This window comes from Ursus americanus, chromosome 20 (genome assembly GCF_024610735.1).
Source record: "Ursus americanus isolate L20-20 chromosome 20, mUrsAme1.1.p, whole genome shotgun sequence".
Taxonomy (NCBI): Eukaryota; Metazoa; Chordata; class Mammalia; order Carnivora; family Ursidae; genus Ursus; species Ursus americanus.
In genome coordinates, this window is record NC_142146.1 from 22,520,489 (window position 1) to 22,538,757 (window position 18,269).

Below are 18,269 nucleotides of genomic sequence, written 5' to 3' on the forward strand. Positions count from 1 at the left end.
TAATTATGGGTCATTCTCACTCAGGATCTGTGTTCTTCCCTATTTTTCTTGTAAAAGGCCACTTGACAAGTTCTGGTCAATTAGCTGTGATTGGAAAAGTGTCACTTCCAAGTTGACTATGAGTAGACTGTAACTGTCCCAATTTCTCTTCCTTTGTCTAGGTGATCTCTGTGGTCTCATGTTGAGGTGATAGAAGGCACATGATGGAAAGTGTGAATTTGAATCACCGTTTGTGCAAGTGCTGCACTGAGGAGGTCACCCTAACAGATTTGATGTGAGTAATTAAAAAAAAGAAAAGGATATGTTATGACTCTGAGATTTAGGGGGTTACTGCTGTAGCATAAACCATTTCAGTGGTTCTCAAACTTATACATGCATCAAAATCACCTGGGGGACTTATTAAAACATGGATTGGTTTGTTCATAGCAGCAATGTCCACAATAGCTAAATCGTGGAAGGAGCCGAGATGCCCTGCAACAGATGACTGGATTAAGAAGTTGTGGTCCATATATACAATGGAATATTACTCAGCAATCAGAAAGAATGAGTTCTCAACATTTGCTACAACATGGACGGCACTGGAGGAGATAATGCTTAGTGAAATAAGTCAAGCAGAGAAAGACAACTATCATATGATTTCTCTCATCTATGGAACATAAGAACTAGAATGATCAGTAGGGGAAGAAAGGGATAAAGAAAGGGGGGGTAATCAGAAGGGGGAATGAAACATGAGAGACTATGGACTATGAGAAACAAACTGAGGGCTACAGAGGGGAGGGGGGTGGGGGAATGGGATAGACCGGTGATGGGTAGTAAGGAGGGCACATATTGCATGGTGCACTGGGTGTTATACACAACTAATGAATCATCGAGCCTTACATCGAAAACCGGGGATGTACTGTATGGTGACTAACATAATAAAAAATCATTATTAATAATAAAAAAAAAAAAACATGGATTGGTGAATCCCATCCCCAGAGTTTTTTCTACAGTGCATCTCAAGTGGAATTGGAGATCTTGCATTTCTAGTAAGGTCTCAGGAGATGATGACCCTGCCATTGAAAACACACTTTGAGGATCACTGGCCTAGGCAAACTAGAAAAATCAGGTACCTCCCGCAAAGTGCAGTTCATTTCTGAGCTAGAGTGATAACAGTAGAGAAAAAAAGGGTGAATATAAGAAATGGTAACAAAGAAGAAATTATACATCTTATACAAAACTTATATTTTGTGTCTAATTGCAGAAAAGCAAAGTTTCTGTATGACAGATATTTTCAGCCTAGGTGACAATGGATGCTCTTTTTGATTAGTTGATTTTTTTTTTTTTTCCAAAAGTGGAAAGTCATTTTCCTGTCTCCAGTATTCTGTCTTGGGTTTAGCCTATCTAGCCACTGATATTAATCATCTTTCTAATTTACAGTGATATAATCATGTCGGGTTTATCCCACGCTTGTTCAAGATTTCATTGTGTACTATCAGGAGCAAACAGATCCATCTTGTTGGCCATACTCTTCTAACCGGTTTTCTTGCTTCTTTTACCTTTAATACCTTATATCTACCAAGTGGAACATAAAAGAACAGTCACCTCTGCAGAAGACTTGAGAATCCTGGGGCCCCAGTGCTTTCTGCCAGAAATTGAGAGGTGGCTGCTGCCTATGCTTGAAACTGAGCAGAGCCAGAAGACTCTAGTTTCTGCCAAGTAGGCACTGATTTCTCAACATGTGAGGGTCAGTTCTCTTTGTGCAGTGACTCTTGACACTAGAATATTCACTGGTTTTCCATCATTAATTATAATTATGGCTGTCTACATTGCTGACACCTTGGATTAAAAGGTTGGAGGTGGTGAGCTGTGATGAGGGTCAATGGCTAAGTTAGCAGAAACAACACTGGGATGTATGCAATAACTGTTTCTGAGCAGATTAACTCCAGCTATGAGAAAGGTGTTATTTTGGTAAATGACAAGTCTCTCTCTAAGGAAGTGTCCTCTTACACTCTGATCCTGATGTACCCTTCCATGTGTGTGGAACCACCAGCCACAAATCGAGCTCTACATACCATCTGTGGAAGACAGAGACTGTCCCTGTAGAAGGATGAGCATCCTTCTGCAATCAAACTCAGACACAGATCAGACCACAAATAAAAGAGTTGGAGAGCTGCTTCTTTCCTACAGAGTTTTCATAAGCTGCACTTACCAAAATAAACCTAATGGAAGTTTTGGGTTGGTAAACACATAGAAATCTGGGGAGAGTGGCCTACTCAGAGCACACACCTTGCCTATGCATCTCTTCCATCTGGCTGTTCCTGAATTATAACCCTTTATAATAAAACAGTGATAATACCTTCTAAATAAGAAAAAGTATGTAGGAGTGATATCCCCAAGATAGTGACAAAAGTCATTGCTGATTTGCTTCCCCCTCACAAGAAGAAAAACTAACTACTATTCTTGGACAAGACACCATTGAAAGAATTTTAGAACATGGAGGGGAGGCTCAATCACCCCCCGCCCCCACACCAAACCACAGAGACCAAAAATGTCTGCATTAGAAGGGTAGGAGAAGCAGCTACATATTAACTGCATTGCCATACCTGCCCAGGTCAGTGCAGCATTACATGGAGAGGTCTCCTGTGAGCCTCCAATTCCTCCAGGGGAAAAGAGAGCCTGGGGGCTTCCAATCCCCCAATATTGTGGGTTGCTTTGTGGGAACCTCTAATCTGGTCTTGCCTGACAGACGTGGGCTTACACACTGGGAATCTGAGTGTGGTGGTGAATTGGGAGGGGCCTTGCAATAGCCAGCGTATGGATATTAGCAGATCAAATTCATACCTTCAATGTCTAATTAGTAATACCAGCCAGTGGTTTTGCTCATTTACAGAACCAAGCTGGTGGTTCTCTCTGACCAGGAAATTTGTTGGGGTATAGATCTGCTCAGTTCAGGTCCTCAAATGAGAAGTTTTGCTGGTCCTAGACCATGGTTTGCTTATGCTCAGGCAAGGAGCTAAGTCATAGCTCCCCACACTGGGGACTGGCTCCTGGCTCCATCTGGCCAGAGGGGCTGGTGATGGCACCTGAAAGCTGTGTAACCAGTAACTCAAACCGAGAAGGGGCAAAGCTGATTCTCACTGAGCAAAGCCAGTACCAGGTCTCATGTGTTCTGCTGCACCCTGGCAGAGAGATTAATTAATTTATAGCCAAGGCTCAGTGTACCCTTCTGGGCCAATCTGAACCAGAAACCTTAAAAAACCTGAAAGTTCCTGGACTGGCATCTGCCTAACACACTTAGGCAAGAAATGTAAAACATAACCCCACCCACTGTGACTCCCAAGACCCATCTGACCAAAAGGGCTGGAAACTGCATACACCAGAAACACTGGTGCCAAGAGATAGGCAGACAAAGCCAGTAGTGCATTCAGAGAACTTGGGCCACACAGGTCAGCTTGAGTTAAAACAAAAAGCATTACCAGCTTCAGACCTGCTTCTCCCACTGTGCCCAGGCAGTAAAACTAATTTATAGTCCCAGTCATTGCTGAATACAGTCTTTAGCCTGCATGACAAGGGAATATAATCAAAGCACAAAGAAGCTGCATAGCCCATTCAAGAGCCCTCCTTACAAAGAGCAGAGCCTGTGGCTTTGCCCTTCTGCAAAAAACTTCTTTCTTCACCTGACCACAGTCCTGTCTTCTACTGAATAATATAAACCCAGTTCCAACTATCTAATAAGTCTCAATCAGAGCCACTGGACCGCTGAAGACCCCATCTTATAGGCTTACTTGGGTAGGAAACAATGCCAGCAGTCCTATCCAGCTGTTCTCAACCAGTGGCACACACCTCCATCCCTAACATCAGAACTCAAAGAGTTACCTTGCTCAAAAACAGACCCTAATTGTAGTCCCCACCTGTCCAAGGACCTCAGCAGCAAACATGCCCAGAAAACCAAATTGAGCTGCTGGGTGAAGAACTGTGCCTGCCAAAGCTAACCTATAAAGCCTAGAAAAGAAAATGACTTCTTCAAATACACAGATACCAACATAAAGAATCAAGGATCATAAAAGTCAGATAAATATGATGATACCAAAGGAAATAAATAAGCTCTAATAGCTGACCCTGAAGAAATAGAGATGTATGAACTGTCAGAAAATTCAAATAATCCTCCTAAAGAAGTTCAGCAAGCTACAAGAATACACAGATGTTAAACAAAGTTAGAAAAACAATGCATGAGTAATATGAGAAGTTCAACAAAGAAAAGTCATCAACTCCTCCTAGCCTTTCCCAAAAGAAAAACAAAAACAAGAGAGAAAAACTTTCAGAAGCAGACTCAACATGCAGAATGGCTGAAAACTTCCCAAACCTATGAAATGAGTGTATGTCCAGATCAATGAGACACAAACCTGAACAGGCTGATTTAAAATAGGGCTACACCAATACACACTATAATTGTCAAAAGTAAAAAAACAAACAATTTTAAAAGTATCAAGAGAAAAAAAGAAGTTACATACTACCATAAGACAGTTGATGGTTTTCTCAACAAAACTTTTTAGTCCAGAAAAAAACAGGATGACATATTTAGACTATGGGGAAAAAAATTGCTATACCCAACAAAGATTGCATTCAGAAACAAAAGAGGGATAAAGACTTTCCCCCTAAAAACAAAAGCTGAGGTTGTTCATTACCACTAGACTGCCTTACAAGAAAATCTAAAAGGAGTTCTTTGGTTGGAATTAAAAAGTTGATAATTAATATAAAAAAGTAAAAATGTAAAACTCACTGGTCATGGTAAATATATAGTAAAAGTTAGATTCTGTAGTGGACGAAGGGATAGAAAAGACATTTCAAGCAAATAGTAACCAGAAAATAAGTAGGGGTGACTATACTTCTGTAAGACAAAATAGACTTTAAAAATGGTAAAGAGATAAATAAGGTCATTATATTATGTTAAAGTTGTCAATACATTTAAAAAATGGTAAATATCCACCTGCCTAACATCAGAGCCCCTAAATACATAAAGCAAAATCTAACAGAGCTAAAAAGAGACATAAGCAGCAATATAATAAAACTTGAGGACTTTGATACTCCATTTTCAACAATGGATAGATCATTCAGACAGAGAATCACTAAGAAAACAGGGGATTTAAAAATACTGCAGACCAAATGGACCTAACAGACACATACAGAACATTCTAACAACCAGAGGATACATATTCCTCTCAAATTCACATGGAACATTTTTTAGGATAGATCATATGTAAGTCTCAAAACAAGTCTTACCAAACTCAATCATTCCACATATCCTCTCTGACCACAATAGCATGAAACTAGAAATAAAGGAAAAACTGGAATATTCAAGAATATATGGAAATTAAATAACACTCTCCAGAACAATCAATGGCTCAAAGGAGAAATTAAATGGAAAATAAGTTTCTTGAGACAAACAAAAATGGAACCATACATCCTTGAACTTATGGAATGTAGCAAAAGTAGTTCTCTGAGGCAAGTTCATAGCAATAAACTCCTACATTTAGAAGCAAGGAAGATCCCAAATAAACAACATAACTCTATGCTTTCAGGAGCTAGAAAAAGAAGAACGGATTCCAAAGTTAGCAGAAGGAAAAACAAAACAAAACAACAACAAAAAAACACACAAAGATTAAAGCAGGAAATAATGAAACAAAGGAAAAACAATAGAAAAGACCGACCAAACTAAGACTTGGTTCTTTGATAAACCTTTACCTAGACTAAGGAAAAAAGAGAGTTCAATCAAAAGGATACATAAAAAAGAGACAACTGGTATCACAGAAATACAAAAAATTATGAGGCTAATGTGAACGAGTATATACCAACAAACTAGACAACCTAGAAGAAATGGAAAATTTCTTAAAAATGTACAAACTACCAAGACTGAGTCAAGAAGAATTAGAAAATCTGAATAGACCAATTACAAGTAAGAATATTGATTTAGTAATAACAACTCCCAGTGAAGAAAAGCCCAAGATCAGGAGGTTTCACTGGTGAATTTTACCATCATTTAAGAAATAACTTAGGCCAATCTTTTTTAAAGTCTTCCAACAGTCAAGGAGAAGAGAACACTCCCAAACCCAGTTTATGAAATGAACATTATTCTGTTACCAAAGCCAGATAAGGACACTACTAGAAAAGAAGACTATACAATATTCCTGATGAATATAGGTGCAAAAATTCTCAACTAAATATTAGCAAACCAAATTCAGCAGCACTTTGAAAGGACAGTTCATCATGGTCAAGTGGGATTTATCCTTGGAATGCAAGAATGGTCCAATACATACAAATCAATGTAATACATCACATCAATAGAATGAAAGAAAAGAACTGTATGATCACCTCAGTAGATGCAGAAAAAGCACTTGACAAAATTCAATATTCATTCATGATAAAAGCACAACAAATTAGGCAGAGAAGGAACATATCTCAACATAATAAAGGCCATACATGACAAGCATACAGCTAACGTCATACTCAATGGTGAAATGTTGAAAGCTTTTCTTTTAAGATCAGGAACAAGACAAGGGGGCCCACTCTCACCACTCTTTTTTAACAGTGTACTGGAAGTCTTAGCTAGAGCAATCAAGCAATAAAAAGAAATAAAAGCAGAATTGGCATGGAAGAAGTAAAATTGTCTATTTGCAGATGACAATTTTATACATAGAAACTCCTAAAACTCAGCCAAAAAACTGTTAGGACTAATAAAATAAATAAGGTTGGAGGATGCAAATTTAATATGCAAAAATCAGTAGCATTTCTATACACTAATAAGTTTTCTGAAACAGAAATAATACAATCATTTACAATAGCATCAAAACAATAAAATACTTAGGAATAAATTTAACAGGAGGTTAAAAATCTGTACTCTAAAAACCACAAGACACCGATGAATGAAATTGAAGATGACATAAATGTGAAGGTATCTCAAGGTTATGCATTGGGAGCATTAATATTGTTAAAATGTCCATAGTACAAAAAGCCATCTATAGATGGAATGCAATCCCTATTGAAATTTCAGTGGTATTTTTACAGAAAGAGAAACTAGCCCTAAAATTTACATGGAACTACAAAAGGTCCTGAATAGCCAAAGAAAAAAATCCTAAGAAAGAACAAAGCAGGAGGCATCACACTTCCTAATTTCAAGCAATGCTAGAAACTATAGTAATTAAAAGAGTATGAGACTGGCATAAAAACAAGTAGACCAAATGGAACAGAATTGAGAGCCCAGAAATAAGCACAAGCATTTACAAACAACTAATATTTGACAAGTGGCCCAAAATATTCATTAGAGAAAACTCAATCTCTTCAACAAATGGTGCTGGGAAATTTGGATATTCACATGTAAAAGACTGAAAATTGACTCCTATCTTATACCACTCACAGAAATTAACTTGAAATGGATTAAAGACTTACATGTAAGACCAGAAACCACAAAACTCCCCAAAGAAAACATAGGAAAAAAGCTCCTTGACATGGGTCTTGGTAATAATTTTTAGAAATCACACCTAATTAGAGCACAAACAGAAACATAAAAATTAACAAGTGGGAGTACATCAAACTAAAAATTATCTGCACAGCAAAAGAAGCCATCAACAAGGAAAAGACAACCAAAGAAATAGAAGAAATTGTTTGCAAACCATCTGTCTGAAAAAAGAATGATATCCAAAATATATGAAGAACTGATACAACTCTATAGCAAAAAATCCCAAATAATCCAACTTAAAAAATGGGTGAAGGACATGAGTAGACATTTTTCCAAAGAAGATAGATAAATGAATAGCCAAGAAGTACATGAGGAGATACTCAACATCCCTAGTCATTAGGAAAATGCAAATTAAAAGCACAATGAGATATTACCTATTAGAATGGCCATCATCAAAAAGATGAGATAACAAATGCTGGTGTGGATGTGGACAAGAGGGAACCCTTGTGCACTGCTGATGGGATTTTAAGTTGGTATAGACACTATGGACACAGTGTGGAGATTTCTCAACAAAGAAAGAGAACTACCATATGATCCAGCAATTCTACTTCTAGGAATATTTCCAAAGGAAAGAAAAACACTATGTTGAAAAGATATCTGTACCTCCACGTTCATAGCAGCATTATTTACAATAACCAAAACAGGAAACAATCTTTGTTCATTGATGGATGAGTGGATACAGATGTTGTGATGTATGTATATGTGTGCATATATGTATGTGGGTATGTATGTATGTGTGCATGTATTATGTATATATATGTGTGTATGTGTATATAGATATAGATAGATCAGATTTGTGGTTACCAGAAGCAAGGGGGACAGGGAAGGGATATTGGAGGAAGGTGGTTAAAATATACAAACTTTCTGTTACAAGAAAAATAGATACTAGGGATATAATATACAACATGATGATTATAATTAACACTACTGCAGGACATACAGGAAAGTTAATATTATACTTACAGGAGATGATAGACGTTAACTCAATCTATTGTAATCACTGCACAATATATATAAATCAAACCATTATGCTGTACACCTTAAACTTATACAGTGCTGTACGTCCATTATTTTTCAATAAAACTGAAAAAAGAGTGATCTTCTGGTCCAAGATGAAAATGTAGGAAGACTCTGAATTCATCACCACCATAGACACACCAAATCTATACCTAATTATAAAGGAATTCCTCCTGAAGAAGAACTGAGGGCTGACTGAACAGCTTCTGCACAACGAAAGAGAGAGAGACCACATAAAGAACAGTAAGACAGATGAAGACATGGTAACAAAGGGAACTCCCACCCCCTGATGCTGCAAACTGTAGTGGGGAAAGGTATTTTCAGGAGAAGAAGAGAGAGAGAAAGGGGCAGAAAACTTATTTGAAGAAATAATAGCTAAAAAATTCCTTAATCTGGGGAAGGAAATAGACATCCAGGTTCAGGAAGCAGAATTCCAAAGATGATGAACACAAGGATGTCCACACCAAGACCCATAATAATTAGAATGGCAAAGATAAAAAAAATTTTTTAAAGCCTTAGTAAGAGAGAAGCAATTAGTCATGTACAAGGGAAACTGTATAAGGCTAATTAGCTATTTTTTTCAGCAGAAACTGCAGGCCAGAAGAGAGTGGCATGGTATATATTCAAAATGCTGAAAGGAAAAAACCTCCAACCAATAATTTTGATACCCTTGCCAGGTAGAATAAGAATTGAAGGAGAGATAAAGAACTTTTCAGACAAACTAAAATTAAAGGAGTTTATTACCACTAAACCAGCTTTATAAGAAATGTTAAAGGTATTTAAGAAGAAAATAAAAGGCCATACTTAGAAGAAAATCATGAGTAAAAGGAAATAAACATTAAAAATAGTAAAGCAATCACTTTGATTGAAAGTGAGTATGAAAATCAGTTAAGTTAGGGGATTCACAAAAGAAAAAGATATAAAATGTAACATATACATAAAACATAGGGGGGGGAGTAAAAATGAAGTTCTTTTAGAATATGTTTAAACTTAAGTGACCATCAACTTAATATAGTCTGCTATATATTTAGAATGTTATACATGAATTTCATGGTAACCAAAACCACAAAAAGCTATAGTAGATACATAACAAAAATAAAGAGAAAGAAAGTTAAGCATAACAGTAAAGAAAGTCATCAATCACTAGGAAAGAGCGCAAGAGAAAAAGAAAGGAATAGGAAAGAACAAAATAGGAATATATACCTACTTACCAAGAATTACTTTTAATGTAAGTGGTCTAAATGTTCCGATCAAAAGACAAAGTTGAATGGATTAAAAAAAAAAAAAAAAACAACACCTCATCTACATGCTGACTACAAAAGACTCACTTTAGACTAAAAATATGTATACACTGAAAATGAAAAAATGGAAAAAGATATTTCATTCAAATGAAATTGAAAAAAAAAGCTAGTACAACACTACTTACATCAGAAAATATGGACTTTACAACAAAGACTGTAACACAGGACAAAGAAGAGCATTACATAATGTTATAGGCATCAATTCAGAAAGAGGATATAACAATCGTAAATATCTATGCACTCAACATTGGAACACCTAAATTTGTAAAGTAAATATTAGACATAAAGAGAGAAACTGACAGTAATAAAATAGTAGTAGGGGACTTTAACACCACACTTGCATCAGTGAATAGATCATCCTGGCAGAAAATTGAAAGCAGTGTCTTGGAATGATATACCAAACCAACAGACTTAACAGATATACAGAATAGTCCATCCAAAAACAACACAATGCACATTCTTTGCAAATGTACATGGAGCATTCTCCAAGACAGAGCACATGTTAGGCCACAAAGCAAGCCTCAATACATTTAAGGAGACTGAAATTAATATCAAGCATCTTTTCTGCCCACAACAGTATAAAACTAGAAATAAATTATAAGAAAGAAACTGAAAAAAACCAGAAACATGGGGAGGTTAAACAACATGCTTCTAAACAACCAACAGGTCAATAAAGAAATCAAAGAGAAAAATATGTGGAAACAAATGAAAATACAACACAAGGGATCAAATCTGGGGTGCAGCAAAAGCAATGCTAAGAGGGAAATTTATAGTGACACAGACCTATCTCAAGAAATAAGAAAAATCTTAAATAGACAATCTCACCTTAAACCTAAAAGAACTAAAAAAAGAAGAACAAAAAGCCCAAAGCCAGTAGAAGGAAGGGAATAATAAAGATCAGAGTGGAAATAAATGAAATAGAGATGGAAAAAAGAAAACAAAGAAAAGATCAATGAAACCATGAGCTGGTTCTTTCAAAAGGTAAACAAAATTGATAAACTTTTATCCAGACTCAAGAAAAAAAAAGAGAGAAAAGCCAAATGAATAAAATTGAAATGAAGGAGAAGTAACAACCAATACTGCAGAAACACAAAAAACTATGAGATTACTATGAAAAAATTATATGCCAACAGATTGGACAATCTAGAAGAAATGTATAAATTCCTAGGAATACACCATCTTCCAAAACTGAACCTGGAAGAAATAGAAAATCTCAACAGACTAATTACTAGCAATGAGTTTGAATCCGTATCAAAAAACTTCCAACAAATTAAAGTTCAGGACCAGATGGATTCACAGGTGAATTCTAGCAAACATTAAAAAAAAAAAAAAAAAGAGTTAATAAAAAAAAGAGTTAATACTTCTTCTCCTCAAACTGTTGCAAAAAATAGAAGAGGAAGGAAAGCTTCCAAATTCATTTTAGGAGGCCAGCATTTCCCTGATACCAAACCCAGACAAAGCATTTCAAAAAAGAACACTACAGGCCAAGATTCTTGATAACCATACATGCAAAAATCCTCAAAAAAACATTAGTGAACTACATTCAATAACACATTAAAAGAATAATTCACCACAATCAAGAGGATCAAGAGGAAGTTATTCTGGGTATGGTTCAGTATTTGCACATCAATAAATGTGATACCACACATTAATAAAATGAAGGATAAAAACCATATGATTGGGGCGCCTGGGTGGCTCAGTCCTTAAGTGTCTGCCTTCGGCTCAGGGCATGATCCCAGCGTTCTGGGATTGAGCCCCACATTAGGCTCCCTGTTCCGCTGGGAGCCTGCTTCTTCCTCTCCCACTCCCCCTACTTGTGTTCCCTCTCTCGCTGGCTGTCTCTCTCTCTGTCAAATAAATAAATAAAATCTTAAAAAAAAAAACAAACCATATGATCATATCGATAGATGCAGAAAAAATATGTGACAAAATCCAACATCTGTTTATGATAAAAACTCTCAACAAAATGGATTTAGAGGGAACACACCCAAACATAATAAAAGGCATATACATAAAACCCACAGCTAACATCACATTAATTGTGAAAAATTGAAACTTTTCTCTAGGATCAGAAAGGCAAGGGTGTCTGCCCTTGCCACTTCTATTCAACATAAACTGGAAGTCCTGGCCACAGCAATCACACAAGAAAAAGAAATGAAAGGCATACAAATTGGTAAGGAAGAAGTTAAATTCTCAGTACTTGCAAATGACATTGTACTATACATAGAAAACCTAAAGGCTTCACCAAAAGAAAGCTGTAGAAGGAATTAGTGAATTCTGTAAAGTTTCAAGATACAATATTCAGATGCAGAAATTTGTTGAATTTTCATATGCTAATAATGAAGTAGCAGAAAGACAAATTAAGTAAACAATTCCACTTACAATTGTACCAAAAAGAATAAAACACGTAGGTATAAACTTTAAAAAAGGGTGTGAAAGATCTGTACTCTGAAAACTATAAAACACTGCTGAAAGAAATTGAAGACAGCACAAACAAATGGAAAGACATAAAGCTCATAGATTGGAAGCTACAGAGTCAATGAAATCTCTATCAATATATTAATAGCATGTTGCACAGAACTAGGACAAGTAATCTTAAAATTTGTATGGAACCACAAAAGATCCTGAGTAGCCAAAGCAATCTTGAGAAAGAAGAACAAAGCTGGAGGTATCACAATCTCAGATTTCAAGATACATTATAAAGCTGTACTAATCAAGCAGTATAGTACTGGCACAAAAATAGACACATAGATCAATAGAACAGAATAGAGAGCCTAGAAATAAACCCATGCTTTTATGGTTAATTAATCTACAGAAAGGAGGCAAGATTATGCAGTGGAGAAAAGATAATCTCTTCACTAAAGGATGCTGGGAAAACTGGACAGCTACATGCTAAAGAATGAGACTAGATCACTTTCTCATACACACACAAAAATAAACTCCTAATACTGTAAAACTCCTAGAAGAAAACATAAACAGTAACCTCTTGGATATCAGCCTTAGGAGCATTTTTCTAGATACATCCCTTCCGACAAGGAAACAAAAACAAAAACAAAAAAGTATTGGGAATACACAAAAATAAAAACCTTTTGCACAGCATAGGGAAGCATCAACAAAATGAACAGGCAACGTACTGAATGGGAGAAGATATTTGCAAATAATGTATCCTGTAAGGAGTTAATATCCAAAATTATTGTAAAGAACTTATACAAGTCAACACTAAACAAAAGCAACAATCCAATTTAAAAATGGGCAGAGGAACTTAATAGACTTTTTCCAAAGATGGCATACAGATGGCCAACAGATACATGAAAAGATGGTGAACATGACTAATCATTGGGGAAATGTAAATCAAAACTTCAGTGAGTTATCACCTTACACCTGTAATGGATAGAATAAAAAAGACAAGAAATAAAAAGAGAGGAATTGGAGAAAAAGGAACACTCATGCACTGTTGGGGGGAATGTAAATTGGTGACACTACTTGGAAAACAGTATAGAGGCTCCTCAAAGAATTGAAAAGAGAAAAACTATAGAATCCAGTAATTCCCCACTGGGTCTTTAGATAAAGAAAACAAAAATACTAATTCAAAATGATATATACATCCCTATGTTTATCATAGCATTATTTACAATAGCCATGATTTGCAAGTAAATTAAATGTCCACTGATGAATGGATAAAGACTTGGGGGGCGGTGTGTGTGTGTACACAATGGAATATTACTCAGCCAAAAGAATTAATGAGATCTTGCCATTTGCAACAACATGGAAGGACCTAAAAGGTATTATGTTAAGTGAGATAAGTCAGAGAAAGACAAATACCATATGGTATCACTTATTTATGGAATCTAAAAAATAAAACAAATGAACAAAAAACCAAAGCAGAAAAAAACCCATAAATACAGAGAATCAACTGGTGTTTGCCAGAGGGAGTAGGGTGGGGAGAGAGGCAAAATGGATAAAGGGGATTGGGAGGTACGGGCTACCAGTTGCGAAATAAACAAGTTATGAGGATTAAAGGTACAGCATAGGAAATACAGTCCATAGTAGGTCATTGTAAAAGCATTGTATAGTGACAGATGGTAGCTACACTTGTGGTGAACAGAGCATCATATAGAGTTGTCTAATCATGGTGTTGGAGACCTAAAACTAATTTTTTTAAACTAGGAAAATACTTGAAAATTATCCAAATGACATCTTCACCCATGCATGTTAACAGTCTAGGAATTGCAGTGTTTCCAGGGGAAAATGTCCCCTTCTAACTATTATCTAGGATGGAGTTCTTTCAAGCCTTTGTTGTTTGTTGTGAAAGGAAAGATCATTCCTTCATGTTTAGCAGTTATTAAGAGTACTTGTTATAACAAAAGCGACAATTAATGGCTGTTTCAAGAGGTGCGTGGCTGGATTACCGGCACTCTTAAGAAAATAAATGGAGAACTAACTTTCTCATTTACTCCAGCACCTTCCAGGTATTCACATAGCGACAAAGAATCATTCCTTTTTATTTTATCTTTATTTTTATTTTTTGAAGCATCTTTTTAGCTCTACCTTTGAGTAGGTGACCCCTCCAGGTAAAGTCTTACCACCTCAGATTATGGATGTAAAACTTAGGTGATCATTAGAAATACTTGGGAGATCTTTTTGAAACTGTAGATTCTTCATACCTACCCCGAGAAATCCTTATTCACAAAATCTGAAGTGGAGGCTGAGAACACACATACATTTAAGAAAAATGACCCCCCCACCCAAAAAAGAATAATGTTCCCCAAATGAATCTGATCATTAGCTAGATTTTAATAGCACTGATGAAGAAACAGGAAGCAAGCAATAGGACAAATAATACCAGATGCCTAACTTTGTAAGGCTCTTGGCCTTGAAAGCAGTCCCTTCTACTCAAAGCCTCTATCAGCAGACCCCTTCTTGCGCTGCCACCAAATACCCAGATTGTTAAAACTTGATAAGAGAAATGCATGCCTAATTTGTCCTTGACTGTCTTCCAAAGAAGATGACCACACAATCCCAGCTCTGAACAGCAGGCTATGTGATCATTTTATTCAACCAGTATGTGACTAAGACAGAAGTATTTCCGTGGGGGAGAGGAGAGAAAGAAAAAAAAATTGGCAGAAAACTATGAAATTAATTCTTTTTGAGCTGTGCAGCTCCCTGCCTGGGATATTTCACCCTGTGTTTTCATCAGCCAGCTGAAATTATTTTGATATTCCCTTTTTGGCAATGATAACCCAGAAAGAAAGGGTTTTTTTCTATTTTCTCAGTCTTCTTTGCCTGACTTTTGTTCTGTCAGGCAAGGGTAGATGGTACTGACCATACAAAGAATGTCTTCCCAACTTTCCTGATAGCTGCATGTAATTTTAGGTACTCTTAACCTCTAAAAATATAACATTTGTGGGTTCTACTGTCTGATAAGTTCCTCTGGGATGTTCAGGACATACGTGTGCACACTGTGCAGTCAGGCTTTGAACCAGATGCAAGAATGTACTATTCCCTTGGGGTACTGGTAGCAGACTGAACCTCAGGTCAAACATATAATCAGGAATAATTTTCTGTAGGTGACCCTTCTCTACTGTTCCACATATCTTGGGTTCTACCCTGTCGGACTGTACCCACCAATCCTACAATTCCTTCCTGGATAGTAGCATCTTGGCAGAAGACATTTAACAACCATTCATAAGTCACACCTACAGGCTTCAATTCCTATTCTAAGAGGCTAATGCTTGATTCTGTGCCACTGAGATTTTTGCACTCAGGCACTGTTGGTTGCTAGTAGGTTTGTGCTTTAGCTCTTATGGCATATTCCATGGCTCAGAGAAGGTATCCAATTAATGTTCACTGAGTGAAGGAACATGTTTGCATTCAAACTGAAACCCCTTGGAAATTACTTTAATCCTGGAGAGTAACTGGTTATTCTTGAGGTTTTCAATGGGCTCTAATTCTAATATGATTTCTTATACTCTTTATGCATGAGGTGGCTTCAAGAATGAGAACTGGAGTAGAAACTGAATTTTCAGTAAGGTGAAAATAAGATATAGATACATTTTATCCCCATCTGCTACAGCCTCCACATAAGGAAACTAGCCCTGCAATGGAAGTAGGGGTAGGGAAAAAGGCAGAAAAAGAACACCAGAATAAGTCCAAAAACATTAGAATTTGGGCCACTTTCAGTACAACTTTGGAGAACTTTCCACACACTCCAATCTCAAGAAAGTGCTGAGAGCATCCATGAGATAAATGTGTTCTTATGACCTTAAAAACAATTTCAAAAAAATTCTACAGTAATTCTTCCAAAAATTACAGTTTTCAGGCACTCAGCTACTTAAGAACCCATTTTTACTTCCCTGTTAACAGGCCCACATTACCTACCCATCTCCAAGAAATTACTAACAAAGTAATATTCTTCACAGATCATCTTTATCTATTCTAAAGGTCCAATTTATTTGATGATACTCTACTTCATGCAAGGAATTGCTCCCTCCTTTCCTGCACTGATTCATAGTTCACTCATTCTTCAGGACCCCAGCCCTGTTCTCTTTCTAAATACATCCCCTCCAATGGCTCTGGCCCCTTGTTCTTCTTATTATTTTTTCACCTCCTGGCTTTGTGTAATTCCTATCTTCACCACTTAGGATGATCTCATATTGTTTTACAACTGTTTTGAATGCATTTTAAATTATCAAGTAAGTTGAGAACCTTTCTAAGAGCAAGATTCAAGTCTTACATATCACCATAGATAGCAAAAACATAATTGATGCTTAATAAATATTTGTTTAGTTGAAGAGTTTCAAATTCATCATTTCAACTCACAAATCTCATAGCTAATCAAAACCATTACAAGACCCATGAATTAGGGTCATTTAGGGAGCAGAAAAGAGGACCATCCATGTCTCTGACTTTGGGCCCGTGTGATCAGATTTTTTTCTGAGATTCCAGGGGCTTCAGAGGATACTGACAGGCCCCACAAAAAAAAAAAAAAAAAAAAAGAGAGAGAGAGAGAGAGAGGGAGAAAGAGAGAAGTTATCCAGTTTCAAGCCTGTATAGTGTACAACTTAGGTGACTGCTGGACCAAGCTGATTTACTCAAGTTTTTAGTGGGAAAAGGGAACTTATATATTTTGAACATTCAGAAATCCCGAGAGGCCTTGTGGTAGGACAAATGTGTCCAATTATTCAATAAATGTGGCCAAATATTACATATTGGCCAATTTTTTCTCAAAGATATTATTTCTGTCAAGTGGACAACACATATCATTTTGACTATTATCTTTGACTATTATCCTCTGTAATTACTCAAATGTTGGCCAATACAAGTTATCTGATCCATGCACAATTTCTTTTTATCAGAAAATGAGGAGTATTTGAGATCTGAGCATTTTGTACAAAGTACTAGCTCCTCCGCCAGGATAAACCCCTCTACTTGTCCTCAATAGGATTTTCCCAAGTTTACTCTTTTCTTGAAATGGTTGGGACACTTGATGACTTCCAAGGCTTTTCTGAAAAAGGGAGAGCACTTTGCATCTTCTCCCCATCCATCATAATTAGAGCAAGTGAATTAAAAACATGGATTTGAGCTCCGTGTGACTACAGGCTGAGACCTGCTCAGGGCAGCTGCTCTGTGCATTAGTCCATCAGCTGCACTTCATTAGGGGATGCATTCACCTTCCTAGAGGAGTTCAAGGCTGTGTGGCTTTGCCTTAGGAAGCCTGGCTTCCTGCACAGCAGTATTTCACCCTTCCCTAGAACTGAGATGTCCCTCCCAGGAGGGGCATCTTCACTCTGAAAGCTGGTTGAATGTAGGCCTCAAATTTAGAATTTTCAGCTGGATTTTTACCTTTGCCAGCAGTGTGCATATGGAGGGGGGTGGGCAGGGAGTAATTTTAATGGATATTGGGCAGGATATTTTAATGTGAATGTTTTGGATGACAACAAATGGAGATGCTAATAAGCCCATTTGTTCCTGACTTCACTGCAGATTTGTGGCAGCCCAGCAGACAGTTGAGCCCCTGGTGGAGCACTGCATGGGTCAACTGCAGGTACTGTGTACTAGTCCTTGCAGAAGATAGGGTAGAAGTCAGAAGAGATGGAATACCTAGAACCACTCCGTTGGAGACTATTTTGCAGCACACCCATCTGCAAATTTACTATCCTGGGTCACCTCTTTCATATTGTTTCAAATTTTCTTCTGCCTGCTTTCAAGGTTCCCATCAATGTCCCCCCCCCCCCCCCCCCGTTTTCCTCAGCAGGCACTCAGGGAAAAGGCTAAATAAAATTATCTTGAAATGTGTCATTATAATTTGGAGTTATAAGGGTAAGAAGACAAGGTAGTTCTATCAGTTTTAGGCACTGTTCTTAGTTTATTGTTTTGACTTCGATCTCATAACTGTAAGTAGCGCTCAGCATCTACCTCACGTATGTCAATATATTTTGGTAGAAATTTAGGTTCAA

The 18,269-nt window shown here is 36.9% G+C and overlaps 2 long non-coding RNA genes across 2 annotated transcripts in view; one reads left to right on the plus strand and one right to left on the minus strand.

Annotated features, from left to right (window-relative positions):
• Positions 1 to 18,269, plus strand: part of LOC123788335 (uncharacterized) — a 144,691-nt gene that overhangs the window by 122,688 nt on the left and 3,734 nt on the right. Inside the window, exons 3-4 of the long non-coding RNA XR_006778473.2 lie at positions 162 to 274; positions 17,797 to 17,857. This is a non-coding gene — a long non-coding RNA (uncharacterized LOC123788335). The remainder of the gene's footprint in view (positions 1 to 161; positions 275 to 17,796; positions 17,858 to 18,269) is intronic.
• The window catches only part of LOC123788336 (uncharacterized), a 603,154-nt gene that overhangs the window by 4,202 nt on the left and 580,683 nt on the right, over positions 1 to 18,269 (minus strand). The gene's annotated exons all lie outside the window — the stretch shown is intronic.